Raw genomic sequence first — 23935 nt, forward strand, 5'->3', positions numbered from 1 at the left:
CCATCACTTCCTTGGACTTTCCGTGTTACCACATGGAGCTCACCAGAGAAGGCAGCTCCTCCCAGAGTGCCAAGATTACTTTGACCATCTCATTCCCATGAATCATGGCACTAAAAAATGTTTAGAATAGTAGTTTCTTTCCTCAGAGCAGCCTTTTGTTTTGGATATCCTTAGTTTTTAATGCCTTTCTTGGCAAAAATAATAATAATAATAATTCTTCCTTTTTCTGTTATGAATACAAACCAGACTCTTCATGGAATAAACGTTTCTAGCCACATTGACTCTCTGTCTTTGACAAAACCAAGCTCTTTCTTGACTTTGAGCTCTTGGGTTTGTATGTCTTTCTATTTGGAATATTTCCCTAGTTTTTCTTTTTTTCCCCATGGTTGACCCCAATTGTTTATGTAGGTATCCACTTAATTGTGGTCTCTTTTGAGAAAGTTATTTCCTGACTGAAGTATCCCTCCACTGCATATCCCAATCACTACCTATATCCTGACTCCATTTCTTTTTATCGAAATCACCCATGTAAATTTTCTCTCCTATTTCCTACTGAATCCCCAGTGTCAAGCACAGTGCCTGACGAATTGGAGAAATTCAATAATTATTTGTCAAATCATTTAACGAATGGATGGATTTAAGAAATACACCAGGTGACCTGAAATAGTTCATCTTACCTTTAGATTTCTTGACAGTCTGATGCACCAGGTACTATTTAACTTTCCTTTGTAATGGGCGGCTGCTGGGGCAGTGTCCAGACTTCAGATTTCATGGTCTTTATGCGAAAGGCTCATAGATAGCGATCTACAATCATCAAAAGGAGGTTGCTTACTTATAGGTTGAGAACTTGAGAAGGTACATCAATCGCTGCCCAATTTTACCAAATCTGAGAAAGATGACTGGTGAGAAATTGCCTTTATTCAGAAGGCTGCACTGATCAGCAAGATTTACTGACAGCTGTTAGGAGTCTGAAGTAGAAATTCCTGCAAACGGTAACAAGAGTGATAATGAAGTATTGATCGGGGTGTACACTGCAGGGCAATTCTGTCCATTTCCTTGTGGAAGCCAGAGCATCCTCAGTCTACAAGGAGGGTCTGGATTGGCATCTGCAGCCCCAGCATTTCTATTCTCAGAGACTGATTGTGATGCTTATTTAGAACTGTCTGGAAAGTGTAACTATTTCTAATTTTCTCTAGACCCTTGGGGTCTCCCTTTTTCTCTTTCTCTCATTCTCTCTCCTTAAATATGGCTTCAAAAATGAGCCCGTGTGGCTTGGGAAAGACTTGTGCAAAGGAAACTTTGAAATCAATCCATCAGGCTAGGCCTGTAGCAGCAGCTATATGGCTCAGGGATGACTGCCAGATGGCTGAGCCATCACTGACATCAGAGAGCACTTCGTCTGCTTTCTCTCCCACTCATGCCCACCCGAACCCCGGACAGATGGAGCATTTTTGCACAATGTCAGATGGTATTACCTTTTGGCTGGAGTGCTAATCAGAGAGCTCTGGTGCTGCAGATTTCCTTTTACCTCTCCACTGAACAGATAATTCACAGTCATCAGAAGTATGGGCTATCCCCAACCATCTCCTGAACTTCCTCACACTTCTTCTTCTGTTGACACCTGAGCCATGTGTCATCTGAGAATACAGAGAGATGCATTCCGTCTCAGAACCCAGTATGATCTTGTGTTAACCAAAATAATAAAAATAAAATTGTATTAACTAATCTTACTGTGGTAATCATTTCACAATATATATGTGTATCAAATCATCACGTTATACACCTTAAACTTATACAGTGTTACATGTTAACTATATCTCAACAAAGCTGGAAAAATAAATAAATAAATTATAGAACTCCTACAAGGCATAAGAAAAAGACAAATTGGCCAATTAACAAATGACCAAAATAATTTAACAGATAATTATCAAAAGAAGATACTAAATGGCCAATAAGCATATGTAAAGAAGGTCAAACCATTAGTTATTAAGGGAATGAAAATCAAGACTACACTGAAGAATGAAAATACTATTGCAGCTCTTCTGAAACCCCAGCGAGGAGAGCAGGAGGCCTTGTTATCACCCATAGGTGGACTGCCTGGCATGCCACCTTCCCGTTCAGGCTTCTCTGATACTGACAGGAAGAAGTATGTCAGAAGCCTGGACGTGCCGAGGCTCAACAGCAGAGTGGAGATTGTGGCTGCCATGCGTCGGATCCGGATTTTAGTGAAGGACGAGGGGAAGATGGCGGAAGGGTAAGACGCGGAGATCACCTTCCTCCCCACAGATACACCAGAAATACATCTACACGTGGAACAACTCCTACAGAACACCTACTGAACGATGGCAGAAGAACTCAGACCTCCCAAAAGGCAAGAAACCCCCCACGTACCTGGGTAAGGCAAAAGAAAAAAGAACAAACAGAGACAAAAGGATAGGAACAGGGCCTGCACCAGTGGGAGGGAGCCATGAAAGAGGAAAGGTTTCCACACACTAGGAAGCCCTTTCGTGGGCGGGGACTGCAAGTGGCAGAGGGAGAAAGCTTCGGGGCCGCGGAGGAGAGCATATAGCAACAGGGGTGCGGGGGGTGGGGGGGCAAAGCAGAGAGCTTCCCGCACAGAGGATAGGGGCCGACCGGCACTCACCAGCCCGAAAGGCTTGTCTGCTCACCCACCGGGGCGGGCGGGGCTGGGAGCTGAGGCTCGGGCCTTCGGTTGGAGCACAGGGAGAGGACTGGGGTAGGCGGCGTGAACACAGCCTGCAGGGAGTTAGTGCGCCACGGCTAGCCGGGAGGGAGTCCGGGGAAAACTCTGGACCTGCCGAAGAGGCAAGAGACTTTTTCTTCCCTCTTTGTTTTCTGGTGCGCGAGGAGAGGGGATTGAGAGCACTGCTTAAAAGAGCTCCAGAGACAGGCGCGAGCCGCGGCTAAAAGCGCGGACCCCAGAGACGGGCATGAGACGCGAACGCTGCTGCTGCCTCCACCAAGAAGCCTGTGTGCGACCACAAGTCACTCTCCACACCCTCCTTCCGGGGAGCCTGTGCAGTCCGCCACTGCAAGGGTCCCGGGATCCAGGGAAAACTTCCCCGGGAGAACGCACGGCGTGCCTCAGGCTCATGCAACGTCACGCCATCCTCTGACGCCGCAGGCTCGCCCCGCACTCCGTGCCCCTCCCTCCCCCTGGCCTGAGTGAGCCAGAGTCCCTGAAGCAGATGCTCCTTTCACCCAGTCCTGTCTGAGCGAAGAACAGACGCTCTCCGGCGACCTACACGCAGAGGCGGGGCCAAATCCAAAGCTGAGCCCTGGGAGCTGTGAGAACAAAGAAGAAAAAGGGAAATCCCTCCCAGCAGCCTCAGAAGCAGCGGATTAAAGCTCCACAATCAACTTGATGTACCCTGCATCTGTGGAATACATGAATAGACAACGAATCATCCCAAATTGAGGAGGTGGACTTTGAGAGCAAGATTTATGATTTTTTCCCCTTTTCCTCTTTTTATGAGTGTGTATGTGTATGCTTCTGTGTGAGATTTTGTCTGTATAGCTTTGCTTCCACCATTTGTCCTAGGGTTCTATCTGTCCTTTTTTTTTTTTTTCTTTTTTTAAAAAAGGTTTTTTTCTTATTTTTTATTTTAATAACTTTATTTTATTTAATCTTTATTTTATTTTCTTTCTTTCCTTCCTTCTTTCCCTCCTTCCTTCCTTCTTTCCTTCCTCCCTCCCTCCCTCTCTTCTTTCTTCCTTCCTGCCTTCTTTCCTCTTTTATCTTTCCTCCTTTCTTTCTTTCTTCTCTCTCTCTCTCTCTCTTTCTCTCTCTCTCTCTCTCTCTTTCCTTCGTTCTTCTACTAACTCTTTCTTTCTACTTTTTCTCCCTTTTATTCTGAGCCATGTTGATGAAAGGCTCTTGATGCTGCAGCCAGGACTCAGTGCTATGCCTCTGAGGTGGGAGAGCCAACTTCAGGACACTGGCCCACAAGAGACTTCCCAGCTCCACATAATATTAAATGGCGAAAATTTCCCAGAGATCTCCATCTCAACACCAGCACCCAGCTTCACTCAACGACCAGCAAGCTACAGTGCTGGACACCCTATGCCAAACAACTAGCAAGACAGGAACACAACCCCACCCATTAGCAGAGAGGCTGCCTAAAATCATAATAAGTCCACAGACACCCCAAAACACACCACCAGACGTGGACCTGCCCACCAGAAAGACAAGATCCAGCCTCATCCACCAGAACAAAGGCACTAGTCCCCTCTACCAGGAAGCCTACAAAATCCACTGAACCAACTTTAGCCACTGAGGACAGACACCAAAAACAACGGGAACTACGAACCTGCATCCTGCAAAAAGGAGACCCCAAACACAGTAAGATAAGCAAAATGAGAAGACAGAAAAACACACAGCAGATGAAGGAGCAAGATAAAAACCCACCAGACCTAACAAATGAAGAGGAAATAGGCAGTCTACCTGAAAAAGAATTCAGAATAATGATAGTAAAGATGATCCAAAATCTTGGAAATAGAATAGAAAAAATGCAAGAAACATTTAACAAGGACCTAGAAGAACGAAAGATGAAACAAGCAATGATGAACAGCACAATAAATGAAATTAAAAATACTCTAGATGGGATCAATAGCAGAATAACTGAGGCAGAAGAACGGATAAGTGACCTGGAAGATAAAAGAGTGGAAATAACTACTGCAGAGCAGAATAAAGAAAAAAGAATGAAAAGAACTGAGGACAGTCTCAGAGACCTCTGGGACAACATTAAATGCACCAACATTTGAATTACAGGGGTTCCAGAAGAAGAAGAGAAAAAGAAAGGGACTGAGAAAATATTTGAAGAGATTTTAGTTGAAAACTTCCCTAATTTGGGAAAGGAAATTGTCAGTCAAGTCCAGGAAGCACAGACAGTCCCATACAGGATAAATCCAAGGAGAAATACACCAAGATACATATTAATCAAACTGTCAAAAATTAAATACAAAGAAAACATATTAAAAGCAGCAAGGGAAAAAAAAACAAATAACACACAAGGGAATCCCCACAAGGTTAACTGATGATCTTACAGCAGAAACTCTGCAAGCCAGAAAGGACTGGCAGGACATATTTAAATTCATGAAGGAGAAAAACCTGCAACCAAGATTACTCTACCCAGCAAGGATCTCATTCAGATTTGATGGAGAAATTAAAACCTTCACAGGCAAGCAAAAGCTGAGAGAGTTCAGCACCACCAAACCAGCTTTACGACAAATGCGAAAGGAACTTCTCTAGGCAAGAAACACAAGAGAAGGAAAAGACCTACAATAAAGAACCCAAAACAATTAAGAAAATGGGAGTAGGAACATACATATCAGTAATTGTCTTAAATGTAAATGGACTAAATGCTCCCACCAAAAGACACAGATTGGCTAAATGGATACAAAAACAAGACCCATATATATGCTGCCTAGAAGAGACCCACTTCAGACCTAGAGACATATAGACTGAAAGTAAGGGGATGGAAAAAGATATTCCATGCAAATGGAAACCAAAAGAAAGCTGGAGTAGCAATTCTCATATTAGACAAAATAAAGACTTTAAAATAAAGACTGTTAGAAGAGAAAAAGAAGGACACTACATAATGATCAAGGGATCGATCCAAGAAGAAGAAATAACAATTGTAAATATTTATGCACCCAACATAGGAGCACCTCACTACATAAGGCAAATACTAACAACCATAAAAGGGGAAATCGACAGTAACACATTCATAGTAGGGGACTTTAACACCCCACTTTCACCAAAGGACAGATCATCCAAAATGAAAATAAATAAGGAAACACAAGCTTTAAATGATACATTAAACAAGATAGACTTAATTGATACTTATAGGACATTTCATCCAAAAACAACAGAATACACATTTTTCTCAAGTGCTCATGGAACATTCTCCAAGATAGATCATATCTTGGGTCACAAATCAAGCCCTGGTAAATTTAAGAAAATTGAAATTGTATCAAGTATCTTTTCCGACCACAACGCTATGAGACTAGATATCAATTACAGGAAACGATTTTAAAAAAATACAAACACATGGAGGCTAAACAATACACTATTTAATAACGAAGTGATCACTGAAGAAATCAAAGAGGAAATAAAAAAATAACCTAGAAACAAATGACAATGGAGACACGACGACCCAAAACCTATGTGATGCAGCAAAAGCAGTTCTAAGAGGGAAGTTTATAGCAATACAATCCTACCTTAAGAAACAGGAAACATCTCGAATAAACAACCTAACCTTGCACCTAAAGCAATTAGAGAAAGAAGAACAAAAAAAAACCCAAAGTTATCAGAAGGAAGGAAATCATAAAGATAAGATCAGAAATAAATGGAAAAAATGAATGAAATGATAGCAAAGTTCAATAAAACTAAAAGCTGCCTCTTTGAGAAGATAAACAAAATTGATAAACCATTAGCCAGACTCATCAAGAAAAAAAGGGAGAAGACTCAAATCAATAGAATTAGAAATGAAAAAGGAGAAGTAACAACTGACACTGCACAAATACAAAAGATCATGAGAGACTACTACAAGCATCTCTATGCCAATAAAATGAACAACCTGGAAGAAATGGACAAATTCTTAGAAATGCACAACCTGCCAAGACTGAATCACGAAGAAATAGAAAATATGAACAGACCAATCACAAGCACTGAAATTGAAACTGTGATTAAAAATCTTCCAACAAACAAAAGCACAGGACCAGATGGCTTCACAGGCGAATTCTATCAAACATTTAGAGAAGAGCTAACACCTACCCTTCTCAAACTCTTCCAAAATATAGCAGAGGGAGGAACACTCCCAAACTCATTCTACGAGGCCACCATCACCCTGATACCAAAACCAGACAAGGATGTCACAAAGAAAGAAAACTACAGGCCAATATCACTGATGAACATAGATGCAAAAATCCTCAACAAAATACTAGCAAACAGAATCCAACAGCACATTAAAAGGATCATACACCATGATCAAGTGGGGTTTATTCCAGGAATGCAAGGATTCTTCAACATACACAAATCAATCAACGTGATACACCATATTAACAAATTGAAGGAGAAAAACCATATGATCATCTCAATAGATGCAGAGAAAGCTTTCAACAAAATTCAACACCCATTTATGATAAAAACCCTGCAGAAAGGAGGCATAGAGGGAAATTTCCTCAACATAATAAAGGCCATATATGACAAACCCACAGCCAACATCGTCCTCAATGGTGAAAAACTGAAAGCATTTCCACTAAGATCAGGAGCAAGACAAGGTTGCCCACTCTAACCTCTCTTATTCAACATAGTTTTGGAAGTTTTAGCCACAGCAATCAGAGAAGAAAATGAAATAAAAGGAATCCAAATTGGAAAAGAAGAAGTAGAGCTGTCACTGTGTGCAGATGACATGATACTATACATAGAGAATCCTAAAGATGCTACTAGAAAGATGCTTCCAGAAAACTACTAGAACTAATCAATGAATTTAGTAAAGTAGCAAAGTAGCATTAATTAATGCAAAATTAATGCACAGAAATCTCTGGCATTCCTATACACTAATGATGAAAAATCCAAAAGTGAAATCAAGAAAACACTCCCATTTACCATTGCAACAAAAAGAATAAAATATCTAGGAATAAACCTACCTAAGGAGACAAAAGACCTGTATGCAGAAAATTATAAGACACTGATGAAAGAAATTAAAGATGATACAAATAGATGGAGAGATATACCTTGTTCTTAGATTGGAAGAATCAACATTGTGAAAATGACTCTACTACCCAAAGCAATCTACAGATTCAATGCAATGCCTATCAAACTACCACTGGCATTTTTCACAGAACTAGAACAAAAAATTTCACAATTTGTATGGAAACACAAAAGATCCCGAATAGCCAAAGCAATCTTGAGAATGAAAAATGGAGCTGGAGGAATCAGGCTCCCTCACTTCAGACTATACTACAAAGCTACAGTAATCAAGACAGTATGGTACTGGCACAAAAACAAAAAGATAGATCAATGGAACAGGATAGAAAGCCCAGAGATAAACCCATGCACATATGGTCACCTTATCTTTGATAAAGGAGGCAGGAATATACAGTGGAGAAAGGATAGCCTCTTCAATAAGTGGTGCTGGGAAAACTGGACAGGTACATGTAAAAGTATGAGATTAGAACACTCCCTAACACCATACACAAAAATAAGCTCAAAATGGATTAAAGACCTAAATGTAAGGCCAGAAACTATCAAACTCTTAGAGGAAAACATAGGCAGAACACTCTATGACATAAATCACAGCAAGATCCTTTCTGACCCACCTCCTAGAGAAATGGAAATAAAAACAAAAATAAACAAATGGGACCTAATGAAACTTAAAAGCTTTTGCACAGCAAAGGAAACCATAACCAAGATGAAAAGACAACCCTCAGAATGGGAGAAAATATTTGCAAATGAAGCAACTGACAAAGGATTAATTTCCAAAATTTACAAGCAGCTCATGCAGCTCAGTAACAAAAAAACAAACAACCCAATCCAAAAATGGGCAGAACACCTAAATAGACATTTCTCCAAAGAAGATATACAGACTGCCAACAAACACATGAAAGAATGCTCAACATCATTAATCATTAGAGAAATGCAAATCAAAACTACAATGAGATATCATCTCACACCAATCAGAATGGCCATCATCAAAAAATCTAGAAACAATAAATGCTGGAGAGGATGTGGAGAAAAGGGAACACTCTTGCACTGCTGGTGGGAATGTGAATCGGTACAGCCACTATGGAGAACAGTATGGAGGTTCCTTAAAAAACTACAAATAGAACTACCATATGACCCAGCAATGCTACTACTGGACATATACCCTGAGAAAACCATAATTCAAAAAGAGTTATGTACCAAAATGTTCATTGGAGCTCTATTTACTATAGCCCGGAGATGGAAACAACCTAAGTGCCCATCATCGGATGAATGGATAAAGAAGATGTGGCACATATATACAATGGAATATTACTCAGCCATAAAAAGAAACTAAATTGAGCTATTTGTAATGAGGTGGATAGACCTGGAGTCTGTCATACAGAGTGAAGTAAGTCAGAAAGAGAGAGACAAATACCATATGCTAACACATATATATGGAATTTAAGAATAAAACAATGTCATGAAGAACCTAGGGTAGGACAGGAATAAAGACACAGACCTACTAGAGAACGGACTTGAGGATATAGGGAGGGGGAAGGGTGAGCTGTGACAAAGCGAGAGAGAGGCATGGACATATATACACTAACAAACGTAAGGTAGATAGCTATTGGGAAGCAGCCACATAGCACAGGGATATCAGCTCGGTGCTTTGTGACCGCCTGGAGGGGTGGGATAGGGAGGGTGGGAGAGAGGGAGACGCAAGAGGGAAGAGATATGGGAACATATGCATATGTATAACTGATTCACTTTGTTATAAAGCAGAAACTAACACACCATTGTAAAGCAATTATACCCCAATAAAGATGTTAAAAAAAAAAAAAAAGACTAAAAGACAACCCTCAGAATGAGAGAAAATATTTGCAAATGAAGCAACTGACAAAGGATTAATCTCCAAAATTTATAAGCAGCTTATGCAGCTCAGTAACAAAAAGACAAACAACCCAATCCAAAAATGGGCAGAAGACCTAAATAGACATTTCTCCAAAGAAGATATACAGACTGCCAACAAACACATGAAAGAATGCTCAACATCATTAATCATTAGAGAAATGCAAATCAAAACTACAATGAGATATCATCTCACACCAGTCAGAATGGCCGTCATCAAAAAATCTAGAAACAATAAATGCTGGAGAGGGTGTGGAGAAAAGGGAACACTCTTGCACTGCTGGTGGGACTGTGAATCGGTACAGCCACTATGGAGAACAGTATGGAGGTTCCTTAAAAAACTACAAATAGAACTACCATATGACCCAGCAATGCTACTACTGGGCATATACCCTGAAAAAACCATAATTCAAAAAGAGTCATGTACCAAAATGTTCATTGCAGCTCTATTTACTATAGCCCGGAGATGGAAACAACCTAAGTGTCCATCATCGGATGAATGGGTAAAGAAGATGTGTCACATATATACAATGGAATATTACTCAGCCATAAAAAGAAATGAAATTGAGCTATTTGTAATGAGGTGGATAGACCTAGAATCTGTCATACAGAATGAAGTAAGTCAGAAAGAGAAAGACAAATTCCGTATGCTAACACATACATATGGAATTTAAGAAAAAAACAATGTCATGAAGAACCTAGGGGTAGGACAGGAATAAAGACACAGACCTACTAGAGAATGGACTTGAGGATATGGGGGGGGGAAGGGTAGACTGTGACAAAGCGAGAGAGTGCCATGGACATATATACACTACCAAACGTAAAATAGATAGCTGATGGGAAGCAGCCACATAGCATGGCGAAACCAGCTCCGTGCTTTGTGATCACCTGGAGGGGTGGGATGGGGAGGGTGGGAGGGAGGGAGACACAAGAGGGAAGAAATGTGGGAACATATGTGTATGTATAACTGATTCACTTTGATGTAAAGCAGAAACTAACACACCATGGTAAAGCAATTATACTCCAATAAAGATGTAAAAAAGAAAAGAAAATACTATTGCAGAGGATGTGGAACAACTGGAATTACACATTGTGAACTGGTTAAAATACTTTGGAAAATGAGTAGTCTCTACCTATTAAAATCAAATAGTTGCTTAACCTATGACCCATTAATTTTAGTCCTAGGTATGTTCCCAAGGAGAAAATGAGGGCATAAGTCTACCAAAGGACATGTTCAAGAAGGTACATGGCAACTTTATTTATTATAGCCCAAATCTGGAAACAACCCAAATGTCCATCAACAGGAAGATGGGGAAATAAATTGTGTTTTAATCTCTCAGTGGAATGTTACCTACTCAGCAATAGAAAGAGGTAAACTCTTGATCCATGGAATAGCATGGATAAATCTCACAGACATAATGATGAAAGAAAAAAGACAGACACAGCAGAGTATATATTGTTTGACTCCATTAATGTGACATTTAAGAATAGGCAAAACAAATCTAGGGTGACAGAAATCATAATATGGGTTATCACTTGGCAGAAGGCAGTTATTGACTGTGAAGCAACACAGGTAGGACTCTTAGTTGCTGCAGGTGATTGTATTTTGAACTAGGCTGAGATTACATGATTGTATTGACATGTACATATTCATTGAGCTGTACACTTAAATCTGTGCAGTTGGTGTATTATACCTCAATGAAAATAATAACTAAATGCAAAAAGATAATATTTTGGATTAGGTCAAACATGTTATGATCTGAATTGGTCCTTAGGACATTCTTTATTATGTTCCAAAGCCACCAATCAGAACAGCTTAGGCAGAAGCATCAGTCTGCCCTTTTGCTTGGGATAGCATAAATCAAATGAGTATATACCCTGCTAAAAACAATGACCAAGGTAAAGAAGTATTTCTGTATTATTTCCCCTGAAAATGGAGGACTGAACATATTCATTCAGCAGCAAGGCCGGCTTCAATCAATTACCATCAAAATACTGTATGATTTCAGGTCTTTTCCAAGAAGCGGACTTCAACTGGTCAAAGATGGTCTCTGTAGATTTGCAGTTACAACATGAAGCGCTACCACTTAGGGATGTTATAGAAGGCCGATTTTAATATTTCATGCAAGACCTAAATACCAAAAAATAAACTTTTGTGAAATTTGGCATTAGCATGGTTTTGGAGTCAGGAGACCTGTAGTCTAAACTTCATTTTGATATTAAAACCAACTACATAATCTTCAAAGAGTTATACCTTCTTTGAGCAATTTTGCTCTCCTGCAAAATGCAGAAATATTTTTCTTTTTCCTAAACAGCAGAATTATTCATCCAAATTATTTTTTAATAGAAAAGTATAAATTAAGATCTGTTCGTGTTGATGGTGAGGTGGCATTATGGCCAAAGCTCTGTCCTTCTGTTCTCCCATTTTTGTCCTCCGTGATTCCCTGAGAGCCAAGGAAAACAGTTGGAAAAGCACTGGAAGTAGATAATATCTAGCTCTGGCATTGGAAGATGAAAGGGAAATCTCAAAGGCATTGCTAAGATATGCTCGCTTATCACTTTGAATTTTAGTCAGTGATTCTGTTTTAGCCACTGTGCTCAGAAGAGGCAATATTATTCCTTTTCATGTTCATAGAGATCCCTGGTTACAGCATGCCTTCTACTTTAAGCCTCACAGGAGACACTGCACAGGAAGAGGAAGCCTATAATGGAAGATGAAATTGGTCTTAGAAGTCTTCCATTTTCCTACCCTTCTACTTCCTTGCACTCTCCTCTAGAACTTTCTCTACCACCCTCTCATAATGCCCTTGGCCCTTCAGTCACAGCCCTCTGGAGCAACGTATATTCCCTCTCAAAGATCTAATTCGTTTTGGGCTATAAAATCTTGCTAACAATGTTAACTCCGATACCAGGAATAAGGGAAGAAAAAAAGGATGATAGAATGGAAGGAATTATAGAAGCAGTCATCCTTGATTTTGGCTTTGCTGTGTGGTCTTGGCAAAGACAATATATTTCTCTGAGCCACTTACATCATTTGCCAAATGGCAATAATAAACTCCTTGTAGAATGCTATATGGAATAAAGTAAGTCTCTATGAAGTGCTTAATATACCTGGCACATAGACTTTATTACAAAAAATTTTATATTAAAGAGAATATCAAACCATCTGAGTCATGGTTTTCTGACACCATGGCAGAATAATTTGATGGGGACTGGAGGTTTGCCAGTAGACCCCTTAATCGTAAGGACACCTCAGTCTTTGGTGTTGCTAGGGGAACATGACTTATAAATGCCAGATTATCATCAAGCAGCTTTACCTAAAACTCCAATGAAAAACATGACGGTGGACATGAACTTCAAGGGCATGATCAACTTCAGTGATTCGGGTCGATCGTTTAATCTTGCCTCAGTTCAAGTATTCTGGGAGCATGGAAGTGTAGACCACTCTCACCTGCAGAATTATTCTTCAGGGATTCTCAAAATCCATTACCAATTCCTACTCCTTAGGACCTAGTAAGGGAGAAGTCACTCAATGCAGATTTTATTTCCTTGAGTTCATCCTTTCACTGTCATTTAGATGGACTGAAGGAAGCAGCACAAACTCATGAGTAGACATGACAGGTAACTGGATTCAGACAATTGCAAGCTCTGCAAGGAGAACTTGGACAAAGTAAACAATTTCTCTTAGCCTCAGATTCCACATAAGTTAAGTGGAGATAATAATGTTTCATATCTAATCTTGAAGATTAAATAATAATTGGCACATGGTAATGGTTCACCAAATGTCAGTACTTAATTTTCAAAGACAAAGAACTGGCCTAAAATCTGGATGTCTGGGATATACTTTTGCTTTTTTCGTACATTAGGTAAGGTTACTTACCCTTTTTCACTTTGGTTTCTTTGCCTATTAAACAGAAAGTGGGGGAGGTTGGATTAAATGACCTCAAATATCCTTTTTTAACTCTAAGATTTTGAGTTCATCAAAACCAAGGATGCTTCCATGCTTTAGAAAAACAATTCTTCAGTCTCTGCTCTACCTAGAATCTTCTCATTTGAGATAGGCATCTGAATATGACCTTAGAGAACAGAAGACATATATGCCAGATGTAATGAATGCCTCAGTAAATCAATTCAGTACTCAACAAATATATCCTTGTCATCTAACGTACAACTGGGCATCTAAGTCACTTACCTAGCAAGCCATTATGCTTGATAAAGTCGGGGATGTAAAGATTGTTTCTAGAGGGAAAATGGGTCTACAACTGGAAAATTGCAAGCAAATAATCTTGAAAGATAAGATAGTGAAGTAGTCATATGGGGAAGTCAAAGATCAAAAAAACAAAAGAGCACCTAGTGCGACTGATAAAAAAAGGCTGTAGATATGTCCAGGACAAAGTGGGTAATCTTTAAGAACTCAGGGACAATAGGGGCAATGTCAAAAGACATATAGGTGACAGAGAACACTAGTATCAGTAAGAACCTGCTGCCTAGCAGGCATTTTCACATTCTTGATTTCAGAACAATTCAATTTTAGTAGGAGGAATCTGTGGATCAATAAGACGATGTGACTTGCCTGCAGAAATGCAGCTAGTAAGTGGTTGAGCTAGAATTTTAACTCAGGCCTGTCTACCTATAAAACCCATGAATTGTCATTCATATTGTATTCATACTTTAAGTATTCCTTCCTTCCTTCATTCCACAGCGCCAGACAATAGGATTAGCGTGGTAAACGAGGCAGGCACTAACCCAGGCTCCCAGAGCTTACTGTCTGGTAGAAAAGAGAGCTAAAATTAAATAAATAAATATAAGTCATTCTGGTAAATTGTAATTTAATAAGTTTATAAGTTATCATGTATAATATAATAAAAATGTGTATAGAGAATTATGGTAAATTCTATAAAGGAAACAAGCAGGCTGTTGTGATAAAGCATAAAAGGTGTTGTGAGCAGAACTTACTCTAGAAAGAGGGACCATATGCAGGGATCCCACCCATGGGCATACATCCAGAGAAAACTCTACTTTGAAAAGATACATGCACCCCAATGTTCACAGCAGCACTATTTACAATAGCCAAGACATGGAAGCAACCTAAGTGTCCTTCAACAGATGAATGGCTAAAGAAGATGTGGCATATATATATACACACACACACATACATACACAATGGAATATTACTCATCCATAAAAAAGAATGAAATAATGCCATTTGCGGCAACATGGACGGACCTAGAGATTATCATACTAAGCGAATTAAGCCAGACAAAGACAAATATCATATGATATCACTTATATGTGGAATCTAAAAATATATATACACAAATGAACTTATGTAAAAACAGAAATAGACTCACAAACATAAAAAACAAACATGGGTACCAAAGGGGAAGTGGGGGGGAGGGATAAATTAGGAATTTTGGATTAACATATACACAATACTATATATAAAATAGATAAACAACAAGGGCCTACTATATAGCACAGGGGACTATATTCAATATCTTGTAATAACCTATAAGGGAAAAGAATCTGAAAAAGAATATATATATACCTGAATCACTTAGCTGTACACCTGAAACTAACACAACATTGTAAATCAACTATACCTCAATAAAAAATAAGAAAGGGGTAGCATACGTGTCCTTTTGGTGGAGGTGAGATCAAAGTGCAAAGCTGAAGGATGAAGAAAAACCAGCCATACAAAGAACAGGGATAAGAACATGAACACCATGCTTTTTTGCTACAAAACAAGCAAGGTAAGATCAGCTGCATCAAAATTCTACAATGCATTATGATGCAGGTAGCTTGAGGGCATTTGAAAAAGAGATTATATAAAACTGCACAGGTGTCTGGTTAGTGGAGTTATGCTAAATCAGTTCCTTTGTTTTGTTTTTTTCTTTTGTTCTTGCCTTCATTCATTCATTCTTATTTTTATTCACTTTTTTCTTTTCAAGATTTTTTTAAAATTTCAGTTTACTTAGTTGAAAAAAATTTTTAAATGCTAAATCTTTTATCTTATCTTCATGAATATGTTGGACATAATCCCCCATGACCTACCAGCAAAAAATAAGGTTGAATTGACACTAAGATGTCATAATATTTAAGTGGAAATTTAAGTGGTTAAGTATCCATGCTAAAACTTGTTGATGGCTCTGGAATCCAGAGCAGAGCTGTGGGACTCAAACTTCAGTCCCGTTTTGTTGAACATTTTCATCCAAACATTGCACAGAATCACATAAAATGTGTTTAACAAATCACGGTTGGATGGATAGATTACAGTGGTGACAGAAACAAAATTCAAATGCCTTAAGTTGTTATACTCTGTGTAAACCAAAATAATAAGAATAAAATTGAAAATATGAGAATTCCTATATTTACATTAAAATGATCAATATTACAAATGCAGATGTAGAGAGATTGAGGGCAGTTCCTGTGAGTTCTGGGAGTCAATGTTGTCATAAGCTTAAACAAGCCAACTGTTCCAGAAGACTCCTAAATGAAACCTTGACCAGTGACACTTCTGTAATCTGCCCTGGTCAGAGCCCACTGTGCTCAGTTATGAGCCCCTCCCTTGAAGAGCAATGTGGAAAAAGTAGAATTGGTCCAGAGAAGAGTTGCTTTGGCCCCAGCCATTCAATTATATTAATCCATTTCTGCTTTGTTCATGTATACCTCTGTTCCTTTTCATTGTAATGTTCTGCCTCCTGAATTTTGTATGTTGGATTCCTTTTGGAATCTAGGTTTAAAAGTAAATGCAACTTCTTCAGAGAACTTCTACTATCAAAAACTAGCCACCTAGCTCCCTGCACTCTTACTCACCCAGTCATCCTTTATCACGTTACCCTATTTTATTTCCTTCATTTACATTTACCTCTCGGAAATTATCTTTTTATTTGTTTAGGTGTGTGAAATTGAAGACTCTAATTTCCACTAGAAATGGAAGGATGAGGGCAGGGCTTTGGTTATCTTGCCTTTTCCTAGGCTACCACATGGAAGGGCTCAAAATAAATTTGTTTGAAAATGAATCATGTCAAGAAACTGCTAAATTTAAACTGGACTAAAGGACTATAGCAGAGTTGCCTGCAAATATATGAAGCACCATCAAGGGAAATAAAGAGACCTGTGGTGTAGAACTTACACCAGAGACACACTAGGATCAGTAAGTAGAATGTAAGAGTCTCTTTTGGTTCAAAATGAGGAGGAGCGTCCTGCTAATTTGACTGATCTGAACAACAGTATAAGCAGCATGAAGTCGTGAGAGTCACATTATATATAAAAAACCAGAAACTGCCTAGTTGTACATTGAAGAAATTGCACCACATGGCCTTGGATAAGTCAGAGGCTGAACTAACTGATGTCTAAAGCTATCTTTAGCTGGAAGCGTTTCTACATCTGTAACACCAGTAAAGATCCAGAGACACTTTTGGATCATTGAACCAAGGAGGAACTCCAGCTGCGGAAAAGAGCTTAGAGCAAAGCTTAGAACAGAGCAGAGCTCAATTCTCTTATGAGATTTATTTTTATTGTTCTCTTATGTTACCAGGTTCACAAGCATAGAGGAGAAAAACAAAACAAAACAAAACAGGCTGGGGAGGGGAATCTCATTTACGAGACCAAGATTCCAACATTTCGTTGAGCAAAGAGCCTAATTATTAATTAATAAGACAATTTCCCTAAGACATATTACATACCAGATTGGCTGTGTTAATGAGGATGTTTTGCATCTAATTTAATGCACCGCAATGAGCATTTTTAATCACAAAAAGGACAAACCTTCTCTATCTAATCAAAGCTCTTGTTAGTGACAAACTTCTGGTAAATAATTCCTCATTCCTAAATGGAAGACACGTACACCACAAAAATCTCTCCCTGGGGAAGTTAAGACTTTCAAGTGTGCATTTAACATGACACACCTCCTGAGAAAATTCTCTGAGGACTCTATATTTCCATCTTCCACTGACTTCCAACGCTGGCCTAACAGTGCTCATCAATCGGAGTCATCAGCCTGGACTGGCCCCAGCTGGTTACTATATTGTTTGCATAGAAACCTGGGTTTTGGGTGCTTCCAAAGCATCCTCTATTGAATATGTCTCCAAGTAACACTCTATACCCATCCCTCCCACTCAGCATTAAAATCAGTTAATCATCATTCTCACCTGAGAATTTCAAAACATCAGGGTCTACCCCAAGGCATTAATTTTCATCCTCCTCCATCCCAATGAATTGACAAATCACTTGTATCTGATGTCAACCTCTCAGCTAATAACAGAGACATACAACCCATGAGGCTCCAAAAACTCAACCATCTGGTCTACCCACTATAAGCCCATCAGTAATGACATACTTAGAAATGTGAGGTGCAAAATCAGTAAATTGGAAGGCTAATTAGAGTTCCTCTGCTCCTCCCTCCAATTTACCTTCTTTTGGCACACATAGGTAGACTTCCCCTAAAACATTTCTTCTTGGGCACAAGAGTAGAAATTATGAAAATATTATAAGAAGCATACTTATCATTTCCCGTGAGCACAGCAAATGACCACTTTACATGGTAGAGAAGAGGGACAGTGTATCATGTAGGGGGTGGGCTATAGAGTCATACAGACCGAGGTTCAAATTCCAGCTCTGCTGCTTACCTGTTGTGAGAATTTGGACAAATTACTCAGTTTCATGAAGCATCAAAGTCCTCACCTACAAAAACAGGATAATAATAGGCCTGCCTGGGGCATTGGTTGAGAATAGTACAGGAGTTAATGAATAGCAAGCATTGAGTAAAGTGCCTGGTACATAGTAACCAGTCATTACTGGCTATTATTATTATTTTTATAACAAATTATTAATAATGTTAGCAGCAGGGCAGAGAGAGAGGCTGGTGTCTATTTCTAGTGTTGCATGTTGGGGTTGCTATAAATCCAGAGACTCTGTGACAGTATCTGTGCCCTCCTTTTCATTGTAATGTCACCAGTATAGCTGTTTTTTTTTTATTGTCTCACCTGGACCACGCCCTTTTAACGTGGCTTCCACCTTCAATCTCTTCCAATTTATCATCCAACTCCTTCTTTTCAACACTACAACTACTTCCTTAACGACATCTTTGATTATTTAACACTTGCATCTATGATAGTTTCTAAGGGTCCTCTAAAGTCTAGACCCAAACTACTACTAGCTTCACAACTTCCATCAAAAGTTTAAAGAAGCAATATCAAGATGCAGCCTAGTTGGTGGCAAAGGTAAGAAGCCATGGAGAGAAGGAAGGATATTCCACTTGGGGCTGAAAGGGTGAGAGTTTTGCTTTCCCCTTCTCTCCTCCATGGGATGGGACAATGACTAATGAAGAAAGCAGTACTTCCATCATCAATAAAAACTTCATTTCACTTTTATTTCATTTTTAAAAAGAGATTCCTGGGCTTCCCTGGTGGCGCAGTGGTTGAGAGTCTGCCTGCCGATGCAGGGGACGCAGGTTCGTGCCCCGGTCCGGGAAGATCCCACAAGCCGCGGAGCAGCTGGGCCCGTGAGCCATGGCCGCTGAGCCTGCGCGTCCAGAGCCTGTGCTCCGCAACGGGAGAGGCCACAACAGTGAGAGGCCTGCGTACCACAAAAAAAAAAAAAAAAAAAAAAAAAGAGATTCCTAACACTGTTACCAATTTATGTGTCTTAAATGTTTCACATGCCAAATACTATGACATTCAAAAAGAGACGATATCCAGAATATATTAGCAGCATCCTTTTTATTTAAAAAAATTTTAATTGTAATGTTATTGCCTTTATTGTAGTTATTTTTTAATAGGAGTTTCTGAGTTAAAATGTTTCGTTTTTTTAATTAATTTTTTATTGGAGTATAGTTGATTTACAATGTTGTATTAGTTTCTGCTGTACAGCAAAGTGAGCCAGTTATACAAATACACATATACACTCTTTTTTAGGTTCTATTCCCATGTAGGTCATTACAGAGTATTGAACAGAGTTCCCTGTGCGATATGGTAGGTTTTTATTAGTTATCTATTTTATATATAGTAGTGTGTATATGTCATTCTAAATCTCCTAATTTATCCCTCCCTTCCCAGCAGCATCCTTTTTAGAAAAGCTTTGAAATTTGCTAAATATGACATGGTTTACCTTCTCCCTCAATGCTAAGATCTTTTTCCCCCACCTATCTACTATGTCACAAGGTCACTCCTTTCTTGGTGATCACAGGCAATACTTGGAAGTGACTATATGTTACTTTCATGTATTTTAAAAGATGACCTGTAATAATGATGTCTTAAGTATTGGGCAGGGGTGGTCCTCAGTGTTGGGGTGAACCACAGTGTTGGGCCAGCAAGCACTCCCCTCCTTACTTCCTGCAATGCAGTTCTAGTAAACAGCAAAGCCTTGCCTGAATCTGGAGTCTCAGAAGATAAGGGACTAGAAAGCTACAAGGTGACAGTGATTCTTCAGTTGGTATTCTCTCCACTTGACCATGAGGCCTGAGGCCTTCAATTTAATTCTGTGTGTGTCTGTTGAGAACTTCGCATGTACTCAACATTATACAAAGCTCAACTGCACTGGACAGGGCTTCACGATAATGTCATTTTTTTTCAGGCTCATTAGAACCTTCAACACCACCCTAGCTGTGAGTGAGAACAAGCAGCTATTGTCCATCACTAAAGTGATCTATATGAGGAAGCATGGTATTTTCTAAAATCAAACAGCTTGTCCCCCACCCCCGTGAAATGATTTCAATTATACCCTGAGGACCCACTCCTTCTGTCTTCTCCAAATAGGCAGTGGAGAGTGACTCACTGTGAAAACATTGACAAATACTCTATAAACAGCTTAGATAAGAAGACTCAGACCTCCATTTACAGAGACTGGTAAATGACTGAGGACAGAAAAGAAGTGTAGAGGCCAAGGAACAGGAGAGACAAGAGTGTAAGGATAAGATAGACATCCATCTTTAAGAGAAAAGATCACAAAGACCAGGAAGCTGCTTCACTGCAGATGAGCCCTCTGATTGCCCCCCAGGGGGGCACATTGACCAACAGCCATAAGCCAGTTACTCAGAAAATGTCCATTTTAAAATGATGTTCATCTGTGCCTCCAGCTGTTAACCCCAACCAACTCTTCTTCCATGAATAACCAAAAATATGATGGTCTGGACAAATGTGAATCCCCACCCATCCGTACAGAAAAACAAGGTGGGTTGTGAATCTTTCATTTGTAGGTGGTAACACTAACGAAAAGCCCACATCTTACCTCAAAACCAGGGGGGACTAGACACAATCAGCCTAAAATTTTCTGCTGCAAAGAGGTGGAAGGAACATATCGCCAAGTTACAGATAGATTAGTTCCATGTCATAGTTATTTACCATCATGGTGTAGATAACAGTCAACATCATAGGAAAATATTACTTCAAATGAGCCAATCCACTCAGTACCCAGGGCTGAAAGAGCTTAGGTGTCATGTTGAAGAAGGAAATTCCACTTCCTGTTTGTCTCTTAGCTCCAGGTATCCAAGTCTTCTTGAGGCATGGTGCATTGGTGTTCCTTCCCCTGCTTCCCACACTATGAAAAAAACAAAAAACCCCAAAAAACAAAACAAAAAAAAGCCCCCTCTGGGACTTATTTGGAAAAGAACTAAAAATCAGATCCATTCTCTTCAACTGAATGGAATCTGATCCATCAGAATTGGATTTACACCTAAGCTGAATGTAAGATTGTAAGTCACCTTGGACGCTATGGCAAGGGGGCGGGGGGGGCTCTGTGGGAAGATTCATGAGGAGATAGAAGAGGTGATACAAAGTGAAACTCTGGTGATGTGTCTTCACAGTCAGTCTGTGTGCATGTTATTGTCTAAAGACTGCAAGCCCTTTCTTTTTTGGTCACCTGCTGGTCATGTTAAGCCATATAAAGGAGCGATTTTCTTCTACCCCTTAAACATATAAACAAATCAAGGTACCCAGAGAAGAAATCAAGATACACTCTAATCTGTTTCCCAAAGCAAGTCAGAGACAGTGTTTCACTCTGGGTCGCTTCCTGAGAATGATGTCACTAAGCTGGGCTAAATAGTTGGTCCACAGGTCAAGTACAAATACAGAATGGAAATTAGAATGGGAAAAGCCCTAAGAAAGATAACTGTCAGCCTCTTGACCCCCAAGGAAATGAAGTGTTACTCTACCCATATGAAGCCCAGAAAGGTTAAGTGGCTTGGCCAAGGTCACAAGATTAGTATGTAGTAGGAAGTAGAATGGTAAGCAAATCTCGTCTTAATCTTCTCCCTCTTCTTAAGCTCTCTTTTGACCATTTCAAACAAAAATGTACAGAAATCAATAGTTCCAACATGTGTATTTTTCTCCAGTCTGTGTAAGAGAACAGGATGAAGTTTTAGCCTGAGAAGGAACAAAGTGAAGAGTGAAGAGCAGGAGCCTTAATGGATGCTCTAAGGTGACAAACTCCTTTCCCTAGAGCATCAGTGCAGTAAGAAGTGGTTAGCAGCCTAGAGGAGAAATTTGTTAAGAAAGAGATAGAATGAGATCATGTCTGAGAATAGTCTCTAAGAAAACAGTACAAAAGCCTGGTTTCTCAAGGGAATTTTATCCTTAAGCTTTGAGAGAAACAGCGTATTCTAGCAGCAATATTACAACGAGAGCAGTGGAGTCAGAGATCTGATGATGATGGTCATAGAGCAAACGGGTGTGTTTCGAATCATGAGGAGTGACAGAATCTCTCTTGATTAGCCCAATTTTCTTTTCTAAGAGTAGCCCAGATGGAGTACACATGCTGGTATTCTCCACTCAATTGTCACTCAGGCTATACTTAAATGCAAGTTACTGCTGGTAGAATAATAAGTTCTTACATTCATTATTGTGTTGTAGAATTTCTAAAATATTCCATTAGAATCATACAAAAGTAATGAAGTTGGGCAAACAGAAACTATTCAATTTTATTGGCAGATGTGTCCCAAGTCACATAATTAATTTAGTAATACACTGAACGACTGTTTATTGAGTACCTACTATGTGTCAGTCACTGTAACAGCTGGTGGGGATGTATCAGCTGAAAGAAGACGACCAAGTCCCTGCTCTCTCATTAGGCTCCAGTCTAGGAAGCAGATTAACCAAAGAATGAATGAATCTATGGTAAATAGTCACAAGTGCTAGGTGGTTTAAAAAGAAAAGACAGGGCTTCCCTGGTGGCACAGTGGTTGAGAGTCCTCCTGCCGACGCAGGGGACATGGGTTCGTGCCCCGGTCCGGGAAGATCCCACATGCCGTGGAGCGGCTGGGCCCATGAGCCATGGCCGCTGAGCCTGTGCATCCGGAGCCTGTGTTCTGCAACGGGAGAGGCCACAACAGTGAGAGGCCCGTACCGCAAAAAAACCCAAAAAAAACAACAAAAAAAACAGAAAAACAACAACAAAAAAATAAAAGATAAGTAGGATGATAAAAAGTAATAGTGGAGTACTATCTTAAGGTAGTGTAATAACAATAGGTCCCCCTCCCTGAAAAGGTGATACTTGAGCAGAGGTGGGTAGCTCTCAGGGAGGGGACCAGTCTTGGCAGAAGTACTGGCAGGTTCAAATGCCCCAAGCAGGACTGAGCATGTTTGGCCACACAGAGAGGGAAGGGAAAGAAGAAGAAATGAGTCAGGAGGCGTGGAGTTTGGGAGATTCCATGGGGCCATGGAGGCATGGAAGATGTCTGGGTTTAATGAGTGAGGTGGAAGCCACAGCAGAATTATGAGCAAAGGAGTGACTTAGGTTTCTGTGTTCAGAATAACTAAAAGAGGGAACAAGACCAGTGAGAAGATTCAAATTCTGGACATCTTTTTCCTATACTTCTGGGTAGCAGAAGATCCCAGAATATCCAAGTTCAGCTTCCAGTGTTAGGTAGTTTTGTAGGTCCCTAGAGCTGACTTCTTACATCTGTTCTTCCCTCCCTGCTCAGACAGGTGAGGTGAACTCTCAAGATGAATTCTGGGTTGCCCAAACCAGGTAGGATCCTGTCTCATCTGATGTCCCCATCAAAGACTTGTACAGATGTGGTGAAATACAAAGAACATTCACTTAAGACAGGAGGTGTCAATGTATGTCACTGAAGTTAGTAGAACTTCCTAAAACAGATGAGTTATTTCTGTTTTTCTAAAATGGAACTTCTCACAACAGTGGAGCTAGATGGCCTGGGACAGTCTTTTCACTTCCCTGTGACTCTATTGGTTTCTATCCCACCGTTACTGATATCTCTAACTGAGAAATCCAGACACAATGTCTCATACTCTGTAAATGTTAATTTAAAACAAACTTGAAAGTCACAGTTTGGGAGAAAATGTTTACAAAAGACACAGC

General features: G+C 39.7%; 1 long non-coding RNA gene across 1 annotated transcript in view; it reads right to left on the bottom strand.

Annotated features, from left to right (window-relative positions):
* Positions 1-693: 693 nt before the first annotated feature.
* Positions 694-23935, bottom strand: part of LOC141277871 (uncharacterized) — a 557108-nt gene continuing 533866 nt past the window's right edge. The window contains exons 5-6 of the long non-coding RNA XR_012329740.1: positions 1476-1637; positions 694-804 (exon numbers count right to left, since the gene is read on the bottom strand). This is a non-coding gene — a long non-coding RNA (uncharacterized lncRNA). The remainder of the gene's footprint in view (positions 805-1475; positions 1638-23935) is intronic.

The sequence above is a fragment of the Tursiops truncatus genome, chromosome 2, assembly GCF_011762595.2.
Source record: "Tursiops truncatus isolate mTurTru1 chromosome 2, mTurTru1.mat.Y, whole genome shotgun sequence".
NCBI classification, from domain to species: Eukaryota; Metazoa; Chordata; class Mammalia; order Artiodactyla; family Delphinidae; genus Tursiops; species Tursiops truncatus.